The sequence below is a fragment of the Pan paniscus genome, chromosome 11, assembly GCF_029289425.2.
Source record: "Pan paniscus chromosome 11, NHGRI_mPanPan1-v2.0_pri, whole genome shotgun sequence".
NCBI lineage: Eukaryota > Metazoa > Chordata > Mammalia > Primates > Hominidae > Pan > Pan paniscus.
In genome coordinates, this window is record NC_073260.2 from 35,007,725 (window position 1) to 35,022,780 (window position 15,056).

General features: G+C 41.6%; 1 pseudogene; it reads left to right on the plus strand.

Annotated features, from left to right (window-relative positions):
- Nucleotides 1-15,056, plus strand: part of LOC117981773 (WD repeat domain phosphoinositide-interacting protein 3-like) — a 63,364-nt pseudogene that overhangs the window by 14,770 nt on the left and 33,538 nt on the right.

Sequence of the window (15,056 nt, forward strand, 5' to 3'; positions counted from 1 at the left end):
CCAATGAGTAATTCATGATCCTCAAAATATATTGCACAATTCTCTTTCATGCTACTGGTTCCTGTGATGATTTTAGAACTAGATCAAGAAAACAAGTTATTTCATCTGAGAAATCACCCCACTGGGCCAAAGCATAAAAATAAAGTTTGTGATGTTATAAAGGAAGATGGGAGTACAAGAAAACAGGAATCAAGCAGACACTCTAAAGTGTGAAAAATCAATTGGAGTTAAAAGAAGATCAGTTAAGAAAGGAAGCATAGTAGCAGTCGCTCTGAAGGTTAGCTATTGATAGCTCAATCCAAGGTGCTCCTAATTGGTCCTTGCAGACACCAAGAGAGGGTGATAAAGAATACTTGAATTCTAGTAAGATCAGTTTCATCTTGTCACAAAGAAATACAATTGCTATTTCAATGAAAATTAGAAAGGGCATTATTCGATAAGTATCTAGGAAATTTTCTAGTGCTAAATAGGAAAGTAAACCTAAAGTATATTTCAACTTGATATTGGAAAACATCTGGCTGTATGTATCATGGGCTTTAATCCAGAAAAATACAAGTTTAATCTCAAAGTAATTTAATAGCTGAGGGAGGGTGGCAAATCATTTATTTCTCTGAGCCTTAGGGTCCTAAGCTGTAAAATCACATCGGTAATAGTATTCTGCAACATAGAGTTGCCATGATAATTAAATGAGATGATGAGGTTGAAACACACAACACGGCCTCATGTAGAGCAGATGCTCAGTAAATGTTAGTTCCCTCTTGTATTAGAGTTCTCTAGAGGGACAGAACTAATAGGATAAATGTGTATTTGAAAGGAGGTTTATTAAGGAGAATTGACTCACAGGATCACAAGGTAAAGTCCCACGATAGGCTGTCTGCAAGTCCGAGTCCCAAAACCTCAAAAGTAGGAAAGCCAACAGTGCAGCTTTTAGTCTGTGGCCAAAGGGCTGAGAGCCCCTGGCAAACCACTGGTGTAAGCCTGAGCCCAAAAGCTGAAGAACTTGGAGTTTGATGTTCGAGGGCAGGAAGCATCCAGCATGGGAGAAAGATGGAGGCCAGAAGACCTAGCAAGTCTGCTCTTCCATCTTCTCTTGCCTGCTTTATTCTAGCTGCACTGGCATCTGATTAGATAGTGCCCACCCAGATTGAGCATGGGTCTGCCTCTCCCAGTCCACTGACTCAAATGTTAATCTCCTTTGGCAACACCCTCACAGACACACCCAGGAACAATACTTTGAATCCTTCAATCCAATCAGGTTGACACTTAATGTTAACTGTCACACCTCTTCTTCCCAGAGTAGTGCCAAGCCTACACTCACCTGCCTGTAACAGGCAGGGTCTAATCAGGAGACAGAAAACACAGAGTGTTTTGAATATAGGAAGTTTAAGAAAAAGAGTATCGGCCAGGCAGAGTAGCTGACGCCTGTAATCCCAGCACTTTGGGAGGCTAAGGTGGGCGGATCATGAGGTCAAGAGCTCAAGACCATCCTGGCCAACATGGTGAAACCCCATCTCTACTAAAAATACAAAAAATTAGCTGGGCATGGTGGTGCGCACCTGTAGTCCCAGCTACTCAGGAGGCTGAGACAGGAGAATCACTTGGAGACCCAGGAGGCAGAGGTTGCAGTGAGCTGAGATCACGCCACTGAGCTCCAGCTTGGTGACAGAGCAAGACTCTGTCTCAAAAAAAAAAAAAAAAAAAAAAAAGAGTAGCAATGATAACTAGGGATTGGAGTAACGAAGTAGTCGCTAATAAAAAAAATAGAACTCTAAAACATATAAGAATGGCAGATATAATGAGTATCTCTAGGAGTCAGATAGAGCATCAAAAAAAGAACCCACCACACCTGACTCCTGTGGCTGAGATTTAGATCTTGGAAAGGAGTGGCTGTGACCCACTGGAAGGCAGAGAAGTCTGTCTGCTGCACCAGAGGAAGTTGCTGGAAGTCCATCTGTTGTCTATATTGCTGGGGAAACTGTTCACAGGGTTATCTTGCCTGAGATATTCCACTGCAAAACCACGCACAGGGTGCTAGAGGAAGCTGCTGGTTTTAAGTGCTGTTATCCCACTAGGAACGGCAGGAGCGAGGTACTGGAAAAGACATCTGGGCTGATGCTGGAGAAACCATGCAAGTTGTAGCAGCCATGTGCTGGGGAAACTGCCCATGCTTCAGATTCCAGGATTGAAGAGGAGTGTGCACTGCAGGAAGTGGGCACGGAAGAAGCTACCCCACACTGCAGGAGCCTACGAAGTGGAGCACACTGGAACCAGAGAGAAGGAAGATCACTTTTCTCCTCCACTGATGGTCTCTCCAGAACTCTGTTGGCAAAGCTTAACAGCGTCCCATATGGTGAAGAAGAAATAATTGAAGAGACCAGCTGCATTTCACAGGTCAGGTAATGAAGAGTGGATTTGGAGCTGAGAGACAATAAAATGATAATTTGCACACTGGCTAAACTAGGTTTCATCTTTGTAGTGCATCACTGTGGAATAATACCCTATGAATTTACCCAGAGATCTGGTTGGTGTGAATGGTCAACCAGAGAAAGACAGCCTGGCTCCTGGAAAGGGCCCTCTAGGGCTGCTGACTGCCAAGGCAGAGGAGGAGATTTTAGCCTCTTTCTCTCCACGTGCATCCTTGTTCCCTAACCTCTTATGAAGAAATTGCTCATCTTATTCATCAAATTATTGGCCATAGATTTGTCCACATTGGCTGGCAAGCAGGAACACTGTGCCATAAATAACAGAAATTAATGCCATACTTTTTTTCTCTTTCACTCCTCTTTTATGGTACTCTCGAGAGGAACTCAGCCACTTCTCATTTTTTCCACCAAACTATACAAGAACCCTGGTCACTGTGTCAGGTACCTGCACCATGTAGCTGGTCATTAAGTAGTGAAATTCCAAGATTCGAAATTAGGCTAGCTGCAAACAAAGAGCTGCAGACCTCCGACTCAGATCTAGGCACTCACTCAAGTAATAATAAAGTAATAATTATTTCTCATTGACTTTGCTTCCCATGTCTATCTCCTTGTAGAATCTGCAAGGACGAATTGTTATTTGCAAAACAGTATTCAGGGATTTACATTTTTGTCAACAATACTAGCAAACACCTTCAAAATGCCATCTTAACAACTGCCATCTTGTTATTGCAGCCAAACACTTGAAATGGTTGGGTTTTTTTTTTTTTTTTTTTTTTGAGACGGAGTCTGGCTCCGTCGCCCAGGCTGGAGTGCGGTGGCGCGATCTCGGCTCACTGCAAGCTCCGCCTCCCAGGTTCACGCCATTCTCCTGCCTCAGCCTCCCGAGTAGCTGGGACTACAGACGCCCGCCACCGCGCCCGGCTAATTTTTTGTATTTTTTTTTTTTTTTTTTTTTTAGCCAGGGTGGTCTCCATCTCCTGACCTCGTGATCCGCCCGCCCCGGCCTCCCAAAGTGCTGGGATTACAGGCGGCTCTTTTTTTTTTTTTTTAACTTAATATAATATTAGCTTGGTGCAAAAGTAATTGCAGTTTTTGCCATTAAAAGTAATGGCAGATCAGGAGTTGGAGACAAGCCTGGCTAACACAGTGAAACCCCGTCTCTACTGAAAATACAAAAAATTACCGGGCGTGGTGGCGGGTGCCTGTAGTTCCAGCTACTCGGGAGGCTGAGGCAGGAGAATGGCTTGAACCCGGGAAGTGGAGCTTGCAGTGAGCTGAGATCACGCCACTGCACTCCAGCCTGGGCGACAGAGCGAGACTGTCTAAAAAAAAAAAAAAAAAAAAAAAAGTAATGGCAGAAACCACGATCACTTTTGCTCCAACCTAATAACAATCATAAAAGCAGACATAAAAATTTAAGTAGCCATTTATAGTTTTTAACAGAAATATTTATATAGAAACTTTACAAACTTTTCACATTTACTTAAGCCTTCACGATTTCCATATGAGATGATTATTCTTAGTCCTACTTTACACCTAAGAAAACTGAAATTGAAAAGTTAAATACATTTCCCAGAATCACATAATTTTTAAAAGTCAAAGTAGAAACGTAGGTGCAGGTGTTCTGATTCTTAGTCCCATGTTCTCTCATTTAAATAAATACATATGTTTTAAAAATTCCTAGCACACAGTAGGTTTTCATAAATTTTGATCTTACAAGTTCTTGTAGTCTGCTTGTGTTAGCCGCCTTCTTTACACAGGAGGGGATCTGCTAATGTAGCTTATATCCAGCTCCCATTGCTATAATAACGCTAATTATTTAACATCTTGTTCTAAAGGCCAAGATGCCTACTGAGATCATACCCGGGGCTCCTGCTATAATGAGCATTGCTTCTGGTGGGAGAAGAGATACATTTTGATCCCTTTCTACAGCATTACAAAGTTCTTTTGTCATTTGTAATTTTTGTTTATTGGGAAACAAGATAAATTCACCCCAGCATGCTCATGTTGCTTAAACCTCTACATTTTTTTAAAGTTATTTTCAGGAAATGTAATGCTAAAAACAGCATCTAGAACAGCAGAGTCAATTCTTGTAGGTACATTAAGAGAGTTAGTGGAAAATAGAGAACATCTGATGCCTTTAAAGGGAGCTTTTCCAATTATATTTACTGTTGGGGACTAACAGCTTTTGAAAAAAAATCAATGTTCACCTACTGTTGTTCCCATACCGTATTTAAACGGTCCCCTTATTCATTTACTAGACATGGTCCACACAAATGCACCATTTTATTGGCAATGTAGAACACTTAGATTAGTCTTCTATTAAGAAATAAAAGATGGGGCAAAATGCTCTTCTTCCCCTGTCTCTCTGGTTCTAGATGATCTCTGTGAGTGCTTCACGAGCTTGCTGTGCAGCATCCCCAGAAATAAATATCCTCCTGAACTCTGGCAACACCACTTTTTCCCTTTTGTTCTCCAGCCCTAGGGGAGATATCTGTTTTCTGTAGGTATTGATCTCTGGGTAACATTTCCTCTCTCATTGTATTTATTTTAATTTTTATTTATTTGAGATGGAGTCTCACTCTGTCATCCAGGCTGGAGTGCAGTGGTGTGATCTCGGCTCACTGCAACCTCCGCCTCCAGGGTTCAAGGGATTCTCCTGCCTCAGCCTCCTGAGTAGCTGGGATTACAGGCGTACTCCACCATGCCTGGCTAATTTTTGTATTTTTAATAGAGACAGGGTTTCACCATGTTGGCCAGGCTGATCTCAAACTTCCGACCTCCAGTGATCCTTCCACCTTAGCCTCCCAAAGTGCTGGGATTACAGGCGTGAGCCACTGCACTCGGCCCCCTCTCTCATTTATTCAGGATTCCTCCTCATTTTTGCTCTTCTAATTTCCCAGCACTAGGGTTACCAATTCCTTCTGTTTAAAATCTTAAAAGGATATTTTTTCTTGATTGAAACTGACAGAGGAAATAAATCAAGATGTTGATTTTTAAATGTGTGCAATGCTTTGAAGGAGATAAACAGAGTAAACTGTGGCTCTTTAGATATTATCATCTAAGCCCTCTTTAAAAGTAAAGATATTTGATGTTCTAAAGTATGAGAAGGAGATTATAGTAAGGAGATCTGGAGGCAGTGTGTTTCAGCCAGAGGGAACTTTTTTTCTGGGTGATAATTAGTGGTAGCTTGGATTAGAGAGAGAGCGGTGGAGATGAAGAGGATGGATTCTAAAGTGTATTTTGCAAGTAGAACCAAAAAGAATTGCTTATGAAAAAAAAAGTTGGTATGGGAGAGGAACAACACAAGATGGTATGACAGCCTGAATAATGGCCCCCAAACATATCCAGGTCCTAACACTTGGAACCTGTGAATGTTATCTTCTATGGCAAAAAGAGACTTGGCAGATGTGATTAAATTATGGATCTTGAGATGGGGCAGATTAATCTGGATTATCCAAGTGAGGCCTAAATGCAATCACAAGTGTTGTTATCCGAGGGAAGCAGAAGGAGATTTGACACAGAAGAGAAGAAGGCCATGTGCCATAAGCAGAGGGAAGCAGAGTCGGAGAGAGGAGATGTTATGCCACTGACTTTGAGGATAGAGGACATGGCCGCAGGCCAGAGAACACTTGTATCTATTACAGAGTGGAAGAGGCAAGAAAATAGACTCTCCCCTGCAGCCTGAGAGGGAGCACTGTCCTGCTGACACCTTGACTGTGTTCTGGTGAAATCCATTTTGGAGTTCTGGCTTCTAGAACAATAAGGCAATACGTTTGTGTTATTTAAAAACACTAAGTTTATGAAGATTTATACAGCAGCCAAACAAAACTACGACAGATGACTTCCAGGGTTTTATTTTGAATAATAGGGTGAATGTGGTACCATTTACTAAAATAAGAAACATTGAGGAATGAAGAGACAGCTTTGAAGGGTGAGAAGTGTCATAGAAATAACATAGGCCGGGTGCGGTGGCTCACGCCTGTAATTCCAGCACTTTGAGAGGCCGAGGAGGGCGGATCACGAGGTCAGGAGATCGAGACTATCCTGGCTAACATGGTGAAACCCCGTCTCTACTAAAAATACAAAAAAGAAAGAAAGAAACAATATGAAACTATTCTACCATACTGTCCCCTGGATTCCAGCAGTTGAATGAATGAATCTTTATCTTAGGTAAGACTTCTGGAGCAGAAATATCAAAACTGGTGTTTATTCATAGGAGGAAACAATCTAGTAAAGTGCTTTTCATTATCGGTTTCACATGAAAAATCTCCCAATGAAAACTTTAATAATCTATGTGACCAGTACTACCCCAAATCAATAATCTTTGGGGTTAGACCAGGCATCAGTATTTGTTAAAACTCCCCAGGTAATTTAAATATACAGCTAAAGTTGCGAAACACTGACTTTGAAAGAGGGTGAAGGGTAAGAGCAGTATATCCACATTTGAATCCTGAAAACTTTATTTCTGTAATAGCTCTTACCCAAATCTTGAGCCTTCTATTCTTGCATGGTCATAGGACAGAAACTTAAATTGCTTACTGTAGCTTCTGTCTATTCCAGCTTGAAATGGTCTGTTTCTAGTTAAATCAAGCCTATTTCAGACACTTCGTCTTGACCACAAGTTGAATCAATTTCTACTTTTTCCCTCTGTCTTTTTCTGTATTTATGTGGTAGTGGATGCAGAGACATAAGTTCTTGGGTAGCATACATACCATTTGGGGTGTTAGGTTGATGGGTAATGGCTGTCTTGTGAATCTTCATTAGCTTCCTTATATGTGTCCGTTACCCATCAAGTCTCTGGGCAACATGTTATGCCTTGAAGTTGCTTGTTCTTGCAGCTGCTGTTGAAGTCTGGTGTCACAGCTACAGCCTCTGACCTTGAGGTCCCCAATTCTTTTTTCCCCTCAACCAGGACCCAAGCCTGCATTAATTTACCATTTCCTCATTTTTAATTCCCCCTGGTGCATCTGAAACCAAGCCAGTTTTTAAACAAGGATTTATTAAAAGGGCAACTTTAGTAATAATAAATGAGAATATCACAAGTAACACATAAATAGTTAGAATGTAGAAGAAAAAGACATTAAAGCGTATTTATATTAGAAGTCCAAATTAAAGAGAACAAAACTTAAAGAGGTATCTAATAGCAGTTATGCCTCTTACCTAAATTCTGCCTTAATTGTTAATCACTTCCTGTTTTCTTCCAGGTCCCTTATCTTAGGAGCTGCCTGTTCTAAAGATAAGTGACTCTCATAATATCTTAGCCTTTTAGGAAGATTTCCCCTTCATACAGTGTATCATCAGAATATCATAATTCAACTACCCATTTTATTTATAAAAGAAAAAATACAGTATCAAGTGACTCATTTTCTTCAGTTTTAAATAGCAAGCTATAAAATATATAAAATAAACAGAAACTTTTTAAAATGATTAAAAATTAAAGTGATAGACATACAAATTTTAAATAATATAAACACATTTGAAAGCAAAATGCACATCTTTGTTTGAAATACAATTGAAATGAGAGACACAGAAAATTTGAATAATATAATTAGTAAGTTTGAAAACATAAAGCACGTTTTTTCAAGAATTAAGAGATGGTCTGTACAAGTTACATACACATCTTTCTTCAAACTTGAAGCGCACTTCCCTCAAACACATGAAGAATTTCAGACTCAGACTAATTAATTTGTCTCAGCATTCACTCCTACTAAATATCTCCTTCCTGTTTGTGGTACTTTTCTCAGAGATGAGTCTTTATTAGGCTGAGAGGTAGGAGCTCCCAGGGCAAACTATGGAGCTGGGGCAAACAGAATCTAAACTGTAGTCAACTAGACAACCCAAAGTCTCTATCCAAGGAACATTATTGCAAGTCTAGGGAATAAGTGAATGGCCATAAGCATAGCATAAAAAAGCAAGGGGCCAGGTGCCATGGCTCACACCTGTAATCCCAGCACTTTGGGAGGCCGAGGCAGGCGGATCACCTGGGAATTTGAGAGCAGCCTGGCCAACATGCTGAAAACCCATCTCTACTTAAAAAATACAAAAATTAGTCTGGTGTGGTGATGGGCGCCTGTAATCCCAGCTACTCAGGAGGCTGAGACTCAAGAATTGCTTGAACCCAGGAGGCACAGGCTGCAGTGAGCGGAGATCATGCCACTCCAGCCTGGGCAACAGAGAGAGACTCTGTCTCAAAAAATAAATAAATAAATAAATAAATTAATTAATAAAAAGAAGCAAGGAATGCAGAGAAGCAAATTCAAATAATTGTAATGAATTGAAATTATCTAAAATCTTACTATTAACACTAAAACTGTAGTTCCTCGATTAATATTGCCTAGGTGCATGTTAGAAATCCATTATCTCAGCCGGGCACAGTGGCTCATGCCTGTAATCCCAGCACTTTGGGAGGCTGAGGTAGGTGGATCATGAGGTCAGGAGATCAAGATCATCCTGGCCAACATGGTGAAACCCTGTCTCCACTAAAAATACAAAAATTAGCTGGGCATGGTGGCACATGCCTGTAATCCCAGCTACTCGGGAGGCTGAGGCAGGAGAATCGCTTGAACCCGGGAGGCAGAGGTTACAGTGAGCGGAGATCACGCCACTGCACTCCACTCTGGTGACAGAGCGAGACTCTGTCTCAAAAAAAGAAATGCATTCTCTCAGACCCCACCACACACCTATGAATTTTAAGATTTCCAGATAGTTTGCAGGCACATTAAAGTTCAGCAACTGATCTAGGATGTAGCTGAAAAACAAAGCAAAGGTCTCTAGAGTTCTAGGGTAATATTTTGATCCTTCATTATTACAGAGGTAACTTGGATAGTAGAGGACATCAAAGAGTGGGGAATAAAACAGGGGAGGGAAATCCCACTTATTTTGCATATAAAAAAGACTCATGCAATGATTTGGCCTCAGTATGGCATTTAGTGGTGGAAAGTAAGAGGTAGTGAATGCTAAGTGTTTACTTAATGATGTAAGTTAAGATAGGAATGAATCTATATTAACACTAATTCTGTTTAAGGAATGTTTGACCTGAAATGCCTCTCCTGTGATGAGGGTCAATGCTTCTCTTTTGGTTAGGCAGGAAGGAAATGAAAAACATTTCTAACTGAGTTTCAAAAGTCCAGGAATAGCAGTGATAACTCAAAATAAACATTAAATGCTAATTCCAATATTTGATGGTAACAGGGATTGAAATGGAAAGCACACTTAGTTAATTAGCCAAGGTCTTAAATTCTGAGTTTTATCACACCTCATAAATGAGACTTGAGTGAATTGTGAGTCTGATATGACAGCTTCTAAAATCTTCCCCTCAAAACAATAGTCAATGTTAAACATCAAAGTTAAATTGAGGGTTGGAGTTGTTTCTCTCCACATGGCTTTGTGTAACCTAACAATTTTCTTCCACTGAAATGGCTTTGGTAGAAATGTATTTGCGTATAATTATGGTTTCTTGATTTCCATTTGTTCTTTTGTCAGACATTTATTAACACCTTTTATGTACTGGATAATGAGCTGGGTTCTGGGAATACAGAACTAAATAAAGCCAGTCCCTGACCTTCGGGGGCTGAGGAGGTGGAGAAGCATCCACATCAATAGGGAAAAAATTCTTCATAGTGCTTTAAATGAGGGATAAGGAAAAAGAGGAGGGACTGGTGGAATATAAGACTAGAATGTCAGAGAGAGGAAAGACAATATATTGAAAAAATGTTCAATATGTATAACTTTTATCAGTGTACAAAATGGTTAATACTGAGTATCTCAGTGAATCATTTCAGGAACCATGTAAAGTAGACCTTAATCCTCTTTTACAAATGAAGAATCTGAACCTGAAGGAAGATTAGAGACTTATTCAGGAACTTACAGGCAAATGGTGGTACCTGAATGAGAAACCAGGTTTTCTAACCGTAGAATCCCACATAATTAGCTCATCAATCCAGGACTACTATAAGTAACAGCGTGTCCAAGAATAACATTTTAGAATATTTTGGGATCCTCATCCATGTAACTGTGAATGTGGTCCTGGTAAAGGATATATCACCCGATTAATTGATTGACTGATTGACTGATTGATTTTGTGTGTTTTGCTGATGAGACAGATTCCCCTCCTCCCCTTGCTGCTCTTTCTCTATCCCTCTGAAATCTGGCTACTTGTAAAAAGTGAATAAATAAGTAAATAAATAAATAAATACCTTCCAAACTTTAGCTAAAGATTGCTGAGTGTTTGAGCTCCACTGTGTGAATTTGCAAATATACATATCAGTTTATTCAATGACTATTTATAATGCACCTACTATGTGCAAAGTATTATGCTGAGACTCTGTGGAACTTAAAGTTTTTTGTAATCTGTCTCAAAGCAACTAAATCAGAATCCCTGGTAGTTAGATGCAAGCATCAGTGGTTGGTAAGCCTTCCCAAGTGATTTCAATGTGCACCTAGAGGCCATGACTAAGTATAATGTAGTGTGAAATAGCTACAGCAGAAGTAACAGCAGCTAATTATTACTGAACACTCATCATAGGCCAGGCAACATGCTAAGCTCTTTCACTGGATAATCTTTTAAACAATCTTAACCACAACCCAATGAAGACAGTGTTATAGTTACCCATTCTCTCCATTTTATACATAAGAGAAGCGAGGCTTTATTAGAGGCTAATTAGTGTGTCCCAGGTCAATGGTGAACCTAAAATTTGTGACTAGAGTCTAGACACTAGCCACAAGATTATACTGCCTTCCTACAATAAAGCTAAACAGAAGTAAGATGTTTTTGAGAACTATTTTCACAAAGTTAAATTTGGAAAACAATTTGGGTAAAGCTAGTTGAATATTTAAGTAAAAAGTTATCCAGTGAAGAAAAAAGAGGAAGAAAATAAGGAAAGAGAAAAAATAGGCTCCAAATGAATTAAGATCTCCTCCATTATTTCCTTTGAAATTGGGAAAAGTATTTTGATGCAGACCTATGGATTAGAAAATATACCTGTAGAGTTTGAGGATGAGTGGTCAAAACAAAAAGAAATAAAAATTAAAACTATCCCTAAACAGCCCTCAGGAACAGCGTGTCCTACAGCTATGGGGAAGGAGGCGCCTGTAGCAGATCTCGAGGCAAACATCTAAGAAAGGATCTGTGCCCTCAGAAGAGGGAACAATGAATAGAGAATGGAGTGTGTGTCTTCAGTGGGATTCTAGAACATCAGACAAAGATGACATCTGAGGTCTGCGGCCATGCACACTTCCGGTTTCATATGCTGAGGAATTCTTAGCACAGAAACAGTCTGCCTGCGTGATGTTTGTCTTATGTGAGGCATTATAGCACATTGGCTACCATATATACATGGCATGTAGCCTGGGCTAGGTTCAATCCTGGTCCTAAAATAGAGTGATAATAATAATTGTATGGGGTTATTGTGATAATTACAAGGTATTCTATATATAAGAATATAGTAATATATTCTTAAATATTGGACTATTGGGCCTATAGTATCCTCTCGATAAAGTTTAGTTTAAATTATTTTTATTATTAAATATTTTTATTATTAAATAAAAATGCAACTGTATTAGTCCATTCTTGCACAGATAAAAAGAACTACTTGAGACTGGGTAATTTATAAGGAAAAGAGGTTGAATTGTTCTCATGGTTCTGTGGGCTATACAGGCTTCTGCTTTTGGGGAGGCCTCAGGACACTTACAATCAGGGCAGAAGACAAAGGGGAAGCAGACACATCTTCACAGGGCTGGCAGGAGAGAGAGAGAGCCCGACGAGGGAGGGGCTACAGACTTTCAAACAATGAAGTCTCGTGAGAACTCTGTCACGAGACGGCACTAGGGGGATGGTGCTAAACTATTAGAAACCACCCCCATGATCCAATCACTTTCCACTAGGCTCTGCCTTCAGCACTAGGGATTACAATTCAACATGAAATTTGAGTGGGGACACAAATCCAAAGCATATCAACAACATAAGTAGTAAGAATAATTCACTATATTTTAGTTAAATCCAGAGTTTCTGAGAAAGAGGGAAGATGTACCACATGACAATATTCTTTGAAAAAAGCCATAAACTTTGGAGAATATGTACAATTGTTGATGCTGTAGACATATCAAGATAAGCGTGAGGGAGCATAGTTTAATGGTTAAGAACACAGGTGTTGGAGTTCCATTGCCTGCCAATTATTAGCTTTGTGACTTTGAGCAAATTACTTCATGTCTCTAGGCTTCAATTCTGTCATATTCAAATTGGGGTAAGAATAGCATTAAATATTTTAGAGTTGAACTTGTTAATATTTGTAAAGCTCTTAGAGCAGTGTCCTGTGTATAGTAAGTATGATATTGAGAGGTGAGGCCGGCTGGACTTCCTGGGTCATGTGGGGACTTGGGGAACTTTCCTGTCTTACAAGAGGATTGTAAAACACACCAATCAGTTCTCCGTAAAATGCACCAATCAGCAGGATTCTAAAAGTAGCCAATCATGGGGAGGATTGAAAAAAAGTGCACTCTGATAGGACAAAAACAGAACATGGGAGGGGACAATAAGGGAATAAAAGCTGGCCACCCCAGCCAGCAGTGGCAACCCGCTCAGGTCCCCTTCCATGCCATGGAAGCTTTGTTCTTTTGCTCTTCATGGTAAACCTTGCTACCGCTCACTCTTTGGCTCCGTGCCACCTTTAAGAGCTGTAACACTCACCATGAAGGTCCACAGCTTCACTCTTGAAATGAGCGAGACCACGAACCCACCGGCAGGAACCAACTCCAGACACAATAGTAGAGTGTATTGAATAAAATTAACTGTCACATAAAGATACAAGCTTACTAGTATGCTTCAAGGGAAGACCTGGTTAATTCTGAATGAGTACTTTGGGGAAATTTTCTTGGTAGAAGTGGCATTTTAGGTGGCTTGCATACTATCACTATAAGGCTTTTGACTCATACCCCAATGTTTAGTGAGTCAGGAAGGATATTTTTGGATGATGTTTCCTACTGCCTATACCAGATGTAAGACTAAATGGCCTTCAACATTAATGGAAAGGCAAGGAATTTTGGCTCATGATAAAGAAAGACAAGTCCAGGGTTAAATACGTGATAGAGATAATCATAATCTAACTAGAAATTAGTTACCATAATGACAGGAGAGGACAGTATCTACCTTTTCCTATCAAAGCCCATGTCCTCAACCTAGACCCTCTCAGGGTAAGAAAACCTGGCATTCTTATTCCTTCAGCTTTGTGGAAGGGAAGGAGATTCTACAAAGATACAAATCTCATGGCCCTAGTGAGAGGTGACAGTGTGCTGGCAGCCCTCGCTCACTCTCAGCGCCTCCTCGGCCTTGGTGCCCATTCTGGCCATGCTTGAGGAGCCCTTCAGCCTGCCACTACACTGTGGGAGCCCCTCTCTGTGCTGGCCGAGGCTGGAGCCGTCTCCCTCTGCTTGCGAGGAGGTGTGGAGGGAGAGGCGTGGGTGGGAACCGGGGCTGTGTGCGGTGCTCGTGGGCCAACGTGAATTCTGGGTGGGCGTAAGCTCAGCGGGCCCTGCACTCAGAGCAGCCGGCTGGCACCACCAGCCCCGGGCAGTGAAGGGCTTAGCATCTGGGCCAGCAGCTGCGGAGGGTGCACCAGGTCCCCCAGCAGTGCAGGCCCGCTGAAGCTGCTCTCAAATTCTTGCCGGGCGTCAGCTGCCTCCCCGCGGGGCAGGGCTCAGGACCTGCAGCCCGCCATGCCCGAGCCTCCTTGCTGCCATGGGCTCCTGTGCGGCCCGAGCCTCCCCAATGAGCGCCACCCCCTGCTCCACGGCACCCGGTCCCATTGACCGCCCAAGGGCTGAGGAGTGCGGGTGCAAGGCGCGGGACTGGCGGGCAGCTCCACCTGCGGCCCAGTGTGGGATCCACTAGGTGAAGCCAACTGGGCTCCTGAGTCTAGTGGGGACTTGGAGAACTTTTATGTCTAGCTGGAGGATTGTATACACACCAATCAGCACCCTGTGTCTAGCTCAACGTTTGTAAATGCACTAATCAGCACTCTATCTAGCTAATCTGGTGGGGACTTGCAGAAACTTTATGTCTAGCTGAAGGATTGTAAATACACCAATCAGCATTCTGTGTCTAGCTCAAGGTTTGCAAACATGCCAATCAGCACCCTGTGTCTAGCTCAAGGTTTGTAAATGCACCAATCAGTGCTCTGTGTCTAGTTAATTTAGTTGGGACTTGGAGAACTTTTGTGTCTAGCTCAGGGATTGTAAACGCACCCATCAGCACCGTGTCAAAACAGACCAATCAGCTCTCTGTAAAACAGACCAATCAGCTCTCTGTAAAACAGACCAATCAGCTCTCTGTAAAATGAACCAATCAACAGGATGTGGGTGGGGCCACATAAGGGAATAAAAGCAGGCTGCGCCAGCCAGCAGTGGCAACCTGCTTGAGTCCCCTTCCACACTGTGGAAGCTTTGCTCCTTCGCTCTTTGCAATAAATCTCTTTGGGTCCGCACTGCTTTTATGAACTGTGACACTCACCGCAAAGGTCTGCAGCTTCACTCCTGAGGCCAGCGAGACCATGAACCCACCTGGAGAAATAAACAACTCCGGAGGGGAGGAACGAACAACTCCAGACGCATGGCCTTAAGAGCTGTAACACTCACTGC